This window comes from Triticum dicoccoides, chromosome 1B (genome assembly GCF_002162155.2).
Source record: "Triticum dicoccoides isolate Atlit2015 ecotype Zavitan chromosome 1B, WEW_v2.0, whole genome shotgun sequence".
Lineage (NCBI taxonomy): Eukaryota > Viridiplantae > Streptophyta > Magnoliopsida > Poales > Poaceae > Triticum > Triticum dicoccoides.
The window spans coordinates 7500455-7511247 of NC_041381.1; positions in this window are offsets into that span (position 1 = coordinate 7500455).

Here is a 10793-nt window from a genome sequence, read left to right on the forward strand (position 1 = left end):
ACAATCTGTTTGACTGGTCAAACTAGCTCGTGGGTCCCGGTTGTCATTGACTAACGCTAATTAACAGTTTAATTAGTTAATAATTTAATTAGGTTAATTAACAAGATTAATTAAGTTAAGTTAATTAATTAATTCCTTTTAACTATTACTATTTTTAATTCTTTTTTTAACCCTTTTATTTTCGTTTTTTAGGGGTTGGGCCCCACGTGTAAGTGGCAATGGGGTGGGGGTTAGCTTAACGCTAACCACCCCGGTTAGTGGCCGGTGCACACCGGCGCGGGCCGGCCTCACCAGGGAGGCCGCCAGGCGCACGGCACGTCGAGGGCGCGGGTGGTAGCGGCCGAGCCACGGGCTAGCGCGGGCAGGGGCGGCAGCAGCCGCCGGCGGCGGCCACTGTGAGCGTGGAGGGGCGGTCGGGGCGCGACGGCCGATGAGCGCGGGAACATGGCGGGCGGCTTCCTATGACGGGACAGAGTGGAGAGGAGGGAAGGCCCTCACCCCAGATGCAGGGGTACGCCGACGAGGCTCGGGGAGGCCGGTTCAGGAGGAGCACGGGGTCGAAAGTGAGCGACGGGCAGGGCGGCGCCGGTGATGCGTCGGGGCTCGGGGCGCCGCGGGTTCGAGCCCCTGTTCCAGATCAGGGGCAGAGGGGCCGGGACGGCACGTGGACGGGCATCACGGACGGCTCGGGGGCGAGGTGAGGCCGCGACGGCGATGAGATGGCGGGGCGCCGGCTCGGGGCCGGGCGACGACACGGGGAGGAACGGCGACAGGGTCGGCCGACGCAATGAGGCGACGAGCAGCGGCGATGGCGGGGCGAAGTAAGCAGCGGGGTGGCGCCAGGATGGGCGCCGGCCCCCGTGGGCGCGGGGCCGGGCCCCTGAGCGTGGGCAAGCGCCCAGATCGAGCGGGGGGAGGGGCATGCGAGAGGGAGTGGGGGATCAAGGGGAGTGGGTGGTAGCGGTTTAGGGTTCCTGTCGTGGGGGATAAGGGGAGGAGAGGTGGGTTGGCCTGATTCCCTGAGGCCTAGTTGGGCCACGGCCCAGGGGGGTTGCCCCTTTTATTATTTCTTTAAATCATGTTTTCCCCTTTTATTTAAAAATAAAGATAGAAAATGATTATTTGGGGTAACCAAAAAGAGCTAAGAAGAATGTGGGACTTAGTCTATTAAATAGTGTGCATTTTTAGGCAGTGCCACTAAAGTTTGGAGGCCAAAGGAATCCAATTGCATTTTCACAAACGAAATAGCACTTTAAAATGCTGAAATTGCATTGTAATAATCACTACAGTCCATCTTAGCTCTTAGGTGATGTTGTTTACCTTAACAATTAAATGTTATGGAATTTTAGCTAAATGACTAACTATTTTGCAACAACTTTGGTGCAACTCCATATCTCACTTGCAAATTGAATTTTATTCCAAAGCGAAATTTCAAATGATATTTGAATCAAGGGTGATCAACCACTGTTTAGCAAAACGATTAGCTTAGCGTAGAGGGTTACTGTAGCATGACACTGGGGGTGTTACAAATCTCCTCCACTACAAGAAATCTCGTCCCAAGATTTAAGGGGTGGAGTAAGGGGGAAAGACTCGGAAAGGACGAAGCTCAACACAAGATAGTTACCTGGGGCTATCTCGACGAACGTGGCATAGAGGCATCTCTCGAGTGAAAATTCAAAAAATTCATCGAGAGCAAGGTAAGGAGGAGCAATAAAAAGCTTCAACCGGGTAGGCAATCGTTCGATGTCTGAAACAGAGGGTTAAAGGGGTTCAAAGCATCGAGAATAAGTATTACATCTGATACCAGAACCGATCACAAGAAGGTGGCTCGTGAATTACGTACGAAGCCAAGCGTGAGGAACAATTTTGGAAGACAGAGATGTACAGGAGAGTCAGGTTTCGTTCCTCTGGAACTGTGGGTTATGGGCCCACCATGTGGGTTAAAAGCAAGAAGGCATTACATTTTGCACGGTCATGATAGCAAGGCAGATTAGAGGACAACCTGTCAGTTATGTTGGCAACAATGTTGGTACCAAGGGCGAGGGACGAAGAGAACCATTTTCCTGCTCGTTAAGACGAGGCAGACCAATAGGCAAAGTTCTCGTCCATCGGTGGCTACTGGAATGTCATCAACAATAGTAACAAGGTCTTCCTGACAGAGTTTGTACACCGAGGTGTTTACATAAGCACGGAATTATCACTGCTCAGATATGTTAGGTCACAAGAAGGGTTAAACAAAGCAATGGAGACCTGAATCAATTACTGGTGTTCTTGAGTGTTTAACAACGCAGAACCCGTGGAAAATTAGAATCGGCGAGAATAATAGTTGATGAAAAACTCGTAAGAAGTTATGTAGTTCCGTGATATTCTCGAGATACCAGAGGGTAACACTCGAGGGTATAGCAGAACAGAGATTGGACGGGTGAAATGATCTATAGAAGACAAGTACTTCCACTTGTCCGAGAAATGAAATCAAAGAAGAAAAATCATGGTTGGAACCACGGTTGCAAAGGACCAAATATAGATAATAGATGAACTTATCACAAGGGGATTATTATTATAACAAGAAGCTTCCATGATAAGTTCCACATCAGGTCCATGGGCATGAACACAAGGTTCAAGTTCGACTCCCATTTCTCTAATGCATAACTTTTCATTCACTTCTCGCTTTCGGTGAAGCTGTAGTGTTGATATTTTATCTGGCAAAACACCAGAAGAGTAAGACTCATGAAGACTCTCGGGTTCAAACAGATTAGGGAAGGCATAGGTTCAACCCATAGAGGCATCTTAGGAACCTTTCCCACAAACTTCAGGAGTAAAATATCAATCCCGAGAGTAGAGCATGGTTGAGGAAGCAGAAGATACAATTTACCAAAGGCATTATGTATCCGAGGAAAATCTCAAAAGGTTATTCTATATGAAGGACGATGTCAGACAGAACCCCACAAAGGATCTGGTGGTTCACAAGGGATCTGATGTGAGCATCATTACTCAACCAGAAGTAGAAAGAATGCAAGGATATCAGATTATAGAAGCAACTGACTAATTCAGAGTTGAAATGCAAAGGAATTACGATTTCCAAAATCAAGGGATCAGAAGGAAACGCTCTGACCAAGGATGGTTAAGTTGAATAGACTTAGGGCACAATCGATGGCAATCTGATTGGCCGAGAACTAGCTCATGTTCGGGAAGACGTTTGAGCCAGAAAGATAATCTATAAGGATCAACTGATGATTGCGACACAGACATATCAAATCGAAAGACTCAAGATGATAATGACAAAGGACGTCAATGGATACTGCTAGGCATATGGAATTAATCAGAGTGTAGGCAGGTAAGACTTTCTAGAGCAATAGGCGACAGAGGTCATCGAAAGCTCGGATTGTATTACCAAGTATCTTATGAAGCATAAGAATAACTGGGGTTACTGGATACTCGATAAGAGCGAGTAATTATCCGAAGGGGTATTCATGCGGCAAGGACTGCAGGGCAGTAAGCATAAAGGATCCTCTAAACATCGAAGAGTATTTCAGGACATCTTGTAATAACAAGAGCAACTGGGTACGAAGGTATGAACGACAATGTAGGTAGTTACGCATAAGGATTTATCGGTAGTAGGGATTGTAACGGCGAAGGGCACAAGGGTCTCGAGAAAGCATCGGAGAGTATCTTCAGAATCTTCTGGTGAAGTGGTCCATCATCTGGAATGAAGGGGCTCTCCGGGAGAAGTATTTACGAGAACCTAGAGTTATAGTTTGCAAAACCATTTAACCCGAATAGAAAAGAGATCAGATTCCCAGAGTATAGACAAGGAATAAAAGATCCTAATACCACCCAATTGGCTACGTGGGCCCGTAAGCCACACAACCATGTTAGTAAAACCGTTTTTCAAAACTAGACTCAACTTCGGCCAACGAGTTAGAAAGGGGGATCCTACAGGCAGTCGGCTCTGGTACCAACTTGTGACGCCCCCGATTCAATCATACACTAATCATACACGCAAATGTGTACGATCAAGATCAGGGACTCACGAGAAGATATCACAACACAACTCTAGACACAAATCAAAATAATACAAGCTTCGTATTACAAGCCAGGGGCCTCGAAGGCTCAAATACATAGCTCGATACACGAGAGTCAGCGGAAGCAACAATATCTGAGTACAGACATAAGTTAAACAAGGATGCCTTAAGAAGGCTAGCACAAAAGCAACAACGATCGAAGAGGCAAGGCCTCCTGCCTGGGACCTCCTAACTACTCCTGATCGTCGGTGGTCTTCACGTAGAAGCATCCATCGGCGGTGGCATCTGGCTCCAGGGATCCACCATCTGGTTGCATCAACCGGAAAGAAGAAAGAAGGGGGAAAGGGGGGTAGCAAAGCAACCGTGAGTACTCATCCAAAGTACTCGCAAGCATCAGATCTATACTAAGTATGCACTGGTATCAAATGGAAGGGTTGTATCTACGGACTGAACTGCAGAATGCCCGAACAGAGGGGGAAGCCTAGCCTATCGAAGACTGGCATCTTCACGCAGCTCCTCGCATCTTGCAGCATGTAGAAGAGTAAAGAATAACATATTATAATTAACAAGCATGTTGTAACATTAATGCCCAGAGATCCTTCCTCAACTCCCTGCGAGAAAGCAATCCTGGAGCCACATATTCAAGTATCCATTCGTAGTTGTATAAGATCAAGATATAAGTCTGAGCGTCTGTTTCAGTGGACACGGCTATTAATAGATAATCTTCCCTGCAGGGGTGCATCACGTTTTCCAACACGCTCGATCCCTCTGGCCGGACACACTTTTCTGGGTCATTGCCCGGCCTCGGAAGATCAACATGTGGCAGCCCTACCTAGGCTCAACAGAGAGGTCCCCGCCGGTCTACATCCTAAGCACTCTGGGGTCTGGGCCCATCGCCCGTTGCACTCCGGATCGATGCGCAGGGCGATCCAGGCCACCTCCACTGGGGCGCCGACCAGGCCGTGCCACAATGCTGAACTGGACGTCTAACAAAGCTTCGGATGATACCACGACGTTGAGGCCCATAACTATTCTCACATGGTGGTTGGTGCGTAAAGGCCAAAGGCCAACTCAGAACAAATACCCAAACCATAGTGTATTATTAGCTTGCGGAGACGAGGAGAGACTCACGATCGAAAGTGACCCCGTTGCCCCGTCTCGTGGACTTACGACAAGGGCTCAGAATGCCCGGCCGTGCCACGTCATTATCTTGCGGGTGCTCTCCGGGCCCACCCGACCTTCACCTAGGTCTCAAGTAAAGCCAATGCAACCGTGTGTCCAAACATCAAGGGGAAAACCCGAGGAATCACCCCCGGTGGATTCCACTCAATGTAATCATCAAGGTGAACGTAAGAGGGACCACCCTCGAGGTTCACACTTGAGGTGTTGAACGACAGAGCCGTATCGGGAATGGTGAAAGAGGAAATCACCCTCGATGACCACGACCGAATAGCTATACTACAGAATTATCATTAGGAGTGTGTTATGAGGGATCACCCTCGGCACTCGATAGTAGCTCTGCAGAGTCGAGCAACAAAAGGGGCGTGATGTGATGTGAGGTGTCGGGCTCTGGTCGTCGATCACGTTGATCGAGTCGTCAATGATGAAGCAGGGGCAACAAGGACAAGGTGGGGGTCATTGATGGATCACTAACCAACCTATACTAGGCAGTTTAGGATAAGCACGTAAGGTACAACAGTAGGTTACAAAAGCAGGCTACGCATCAGAATAGGAGCAATCAATAACAGTAACAAAATCTAATGCAAGCATGAGAGTATAGAATGGGCGATATCGGGATGATCAAAGGGGGGGCTTGCCTGGTTGCTCAGGCGAGAAGGAGAGTCGTCGTCGACGTAGTCGATCACAGTGGCATCAGCAGCGGTCTCGGGGTCTACCGGAGAGAAGAGGGGGAAGAAAGAGTAAATACACGCAAACATATGCATAACATGACAATAAGCAGTGCTAGAGGTGATCTAACGTAACGTTAGGCGATACCGGCGAAAGGTGAAAACATCCGAGAAAATTTTCCCGGTTCCGGACGTCTGTCAGACTGATGAACCGGAGGGGAAAGGTTGCATGTTCGCTATGCTAGGTACGTGTGGCGGACGAACGGATCGCGCGTTTGAATTTGTCTCGTCGTTCTGAGCAACTTTCATGTACAAAGTTTTTCGATCCGAGCTACGGATTAGTTTTTATTAATTTCCACAGTTCTAATTCGTTTTCGGAATTAACATAATTAATTTAAAAAGATAAAAGCCATTACTGTGTCAGCATGACATCAGCATGATGTCATAAGTCAACAATCTATTTGACTGGTCAAACTAGCTCGTGGGTCCCGGTTGTCATTGACTAACGCTAATTAACAGTTTAATTAGTTAATAATTTAATTAGGTTAATTAACATGATTAATTAAGTTAAGTTAATTAATTGATTCCTTTTAACTATTACTATTTTTAATTCTTTTTTTAACCCTTTTATTTTCGTTTTTTAGGGGCTGGGCCCCACGTGTAAGTGGCAATGGGGTGGGGGTTAGCTTAACGCTAACCACCCCGGTTAGTGGCCGGTGCACACTGGCGCGGGCCGGCCTCACCAGGGAGGCCGCCAGGCGCACGGCACGCCGAGGGCGCGGCTGGTAGCGGCCGAGCCACGGGCTAGCGCGGGCAGGGGCGGCAGCAGCCGCCGGCGGCGGCCACTGTGAGCGTGGAGGGGCGGTCGGGGCGCGACTGCCGATGAGCGGGGAAACATGGCGGACGGCATCCTATGACGGGACAGAGTGGAGAGGAGGGAAGGCGCTCACCCCAGATGTAGGGGTACGCCGACGAGGCTCAGGGAGGCCGGTTGAGGAGGAGCTCGGGGTCGAAAGCGAGCGACGGGCAGGGCGGCGCCGGCGATGCGTCGGGGCTCGGGGCGCCGCAGGTTCGAGCCCCTGTTCCAGATCAGGGGCGGAGGGGCCAGGACGGCACACGGACGGGCGTCGCGGACGGCTCGGGGGCGAGGTGAGGCCGCGACGGCGACGAGATGGCGGGGCCCCGGCTCGGGGCCGGGCGAGGACACGGGGAGGAACGGTGATAGGGTCGGCCGACGCAACGAGGCGACGAGCAGCGGTGATGGCGGGGCCAAGTAAGCGGCGGGGTGGCGCCAGGATGGGCGTCGGCGTCGAGGGCGCGGAGCCGGGCCCTTGAGCGTGGGCAAGCGCCCAAATCGAGCGGGGGGAGGGGCGTGCGAGAGGGAGTGGGGGATCGAGGGGAGTGGGTGGTAGCGGTTTAGGGTTCGAAAATATATTTTAGAGCAGGTGCGCCCCGGCCCGTTTATCTGGTGCGTACATACACATCGCGATATGTGCCAGTCGCTACCGTAAGATAGTCAGGCCACGGTTATAGCGATTGGGTTAGCAGGTCCTTCATCCGTGATCTGCCTACTAGATAGCGTAGGGTACTGTTCAGCTCCAAACGAGGAGAAACAGCTATGGGACACGGCCCGTGACTCTGGTCAATATGCGCCCCCCCTCCCCCCCTTGTTCCTCTAGGAGCAGGCTAGCCGGCGGGGGAGGGGGATCCAACAGAGGCAGAGTGGACGAGGGAATTCGATCCTGAGCGAGACGCAGGAGGTTCTGGTTCGCCGGGGAAATCCAGCGCCGGGACGGGCGGGCCGCCGGGGAAATCCAGCGCCGGACGGCAGCGGGCACCGCCGCTCCTGACATATCGCCCCGCCGGCCAGTGTGTCGCGCTCTCTCCGAGGAGCATGATCGGCGGGGGGGCGGCGGATTCTTTTGAGATTAATCATGGAGAAGAAACGGGTGAGAGTAGCTGCAGTATCAGTTGCTGAGTAGGGAGGAGGAGAGGAATCAGCCACTGTACGGGTCTGCGGCCGAAGAACTGGACGCGCACCACCGCGTGTAATCTCCGGCGCAGGCGGGAGGCAGATAGCAAGAACTGAGTTCAAGTCCATCCTTCTTCGTCACCATGCAGTGTCCAAAAGTGCAGAATGGCTGTCTGAATGGGGATGCAAATGACATGGCCGTGTGCATGTAGGAAACTCCGGTCTCATGGCTGTCTAAGTGTATTGTGCCAAAAATGCAGATATACACGGCATTAAGTTTCGATCTTTTTGCACTCTGAATCCTTTGATACAAAATGCAGATATACACTGCATTAAGTTCCGTTCTAATGGCAGTCTGAAAGTGTTGTTACAAACTGCAGATACAAACGGGACAAAATACACTAAACAAATGGAGATGCGCCTTGCACAAAATGTGTTAGAATAATAATACATGTATTTGCCATCAGGTGTAGCTTAAGTAGATGGTGTTTGTCTGGCCAAGTCACGGGCTTGCGTCCATATGCTTGCTGGGCATAAGCGAACAAAAGTGCACAGCCTAGGCTACCTGTGCCTGTGCGTGTAGAGCGCCAGCGCCCTGTAAGAACGCATCTGCCACGGTAATCAATCTGCATAACCGGTTCCATCCGATGCGGATCTCGAGGTTCAGTAAGTTGTGCCAACGCACAGGATAACGCGCCCGGGGAACAGATGTTCTAAAAATCCGCGTCCGTTTAGGGTTCCTGTCGTGGGGGATAAGGGGAGGAGAGGTGGGCTGGCCTGATTGCCTGAGGCCCAGTTGGGCCACGGCCCAGGGGGGTTGCCCCTTTCATTATTTCTTTAAATCATGTTTTCCCCTTTTATTTGAAAATAAAGATAGAAAATGATTATTTAGGGTAACCAAAAAGAGCTAAGAAGAATGTGGGACTTAGTCCATTAAATATTGTGCATTTTTAGGCAGTGCCACAAAAGTTTGGAGGGCAGAGGAATCCAATTGCATTTTCACAAACGGAATAGCACTTTAAAATGCTGAAATTGCATTGTAATAATCGCTACAGTCCATCTTAGCTCTTATGTGATGTTGTTTACCTTAAAAATTAAATGTTATGGAATTTTAGCTAAATGATGAACTATTTTGCAGCAACTTTGGTGCAACTCCATATCTCACTTGCTAATTGAATTTTATTCCAAAACGTAATTTCAAATGATATTTGAATCAAGGGTGATCAAGCATTGTTTAGCAAAACGATTAGCTTAGCATAGAGGGTTACTGTAGCATGACACTGGGGGTGTTACACATTTGGTGTTCGAGCCGCCATTCAGGAGAGCACCACGCATCCACCAATGCCTCCCAACAGTCCATCTTATCAACACACCATCTCGGGGGCACCTAAGTGAGTCAAGAGAAATTTCAGCGCTACGAATCAAATCAAGAAAACTAAGTTCAAGGCCTTAAGAATAGGTATAATTACCGACAAGTACTTCTCCCTACTCAGAAACTTGCTACGACACTTCTTCTTGGCCCTCCTAATACCCTGTGAGGCGTAGTAGTCTCGAACGTCCTGCACCCAAGCCTCGTGCCGTAAGTTCTTAAGTAGGCGCTTGCACTCGGCTTCGACAACCATAGCCGCGGCCTCCTATTCTCCCTCTGAAACCCTGTAGAAGGTCTGCAATCAAAGAAGACAACAATGATTAGTACAATCACTAGGTAGGTAGTGTTCATTTTTAATTCTCTAAAGGAGAAATTACCCAAAACCAACGGAACACAATGTCGGCCACCGTCTCGCACACGACACCGGCGACCATCTCCCCTGGAGGGGCCGGGGCAACATAGTACAGCTCCCAGCTCAGTGCTAGTTGTGGAACCTGACCCTCACCGGGCATCGTGACCCACCCAGGGAAGTGTTGCCGGCAAAGCATGCCAAGGACCTGGTTGGGCCTGCGGACCCTTTGGTCACGGGGGTAATCCCAGCCCCTGCAGTATGACAAGGCAAACGCATTAGATATTAATTTGAAGGAACATGAAGGCAAAAGGTTACAAAAATAGTAAATGCACTTACTTCAACCCTTTAGGCGCAATCAACCACCTCTGGTCGGGGGTCGTCGGCATGGGTGGGAAGAAGATGGCGGGACCGGAGTCTCGTGGGAAGAAGACCGCGGGACCGGAGTCTCGTGGGAAGAAGACCGCGGGATCGGAGTCTTCTGGGACGAAGACCCCATGACCGGAGTCTTCTGGGACGAACACTCTAGGACCAGACTCACGTGGGCCGAAGGATCGGCGACCCAAGTCTGGTGGGGCGAAGGCTCATGGACCGGAGTCCGAGACGGGTCCACATCATATGGAGCAGTCCTGTGGTCGGGTGAATCAGCTTAGGGTGGCGGCAAGGAAGGCGTAGCAGCCTTCTTACCTCTCGCGGTGCCACGTCCACCTCTACCAGCCTTCTTCGTCCTCCCCCGACCTCTCCCAGCCGAAGTAGAAGCGCCCGCCGCAGTTGTCTGCATACTATCTAGCAGCGCTCTCTGGAGGGGTTGGGGTGGAATAATGGAACCACCCCTCCCAGTAGCGCTCGCAGGAGGCTCGGGGCGCTCTGGACCCTTGCCCACCATCCTGTCAACACCTGCAATGACAAAAAGTAAACGAAATTAGTACAACATAAAAAAAATTGGATCCCTAACATGAACATAATAATATGTATATAATTTAAGTGTATCAACATAGTAAAAATACACCCGATCAACACAAATATATATGATGTTTTTGTATCATCATCATGTCCAGGGTCGATCGGGGTGTCAAGGTCGGGGTCGGGGTGTGCTGTCAGGGTGTCGGGGTGTGGTGTCAGGGTTCGGGGTCGGGTTGGGGGAGTCGGGGTGTCGATTGTCGGGCTCTTAGGGTGTTGGGGTCGGGGTCCGGGTGTCGGTGGTCGGGGTCGGGGCGTCGGTGGTCGGGGTGTC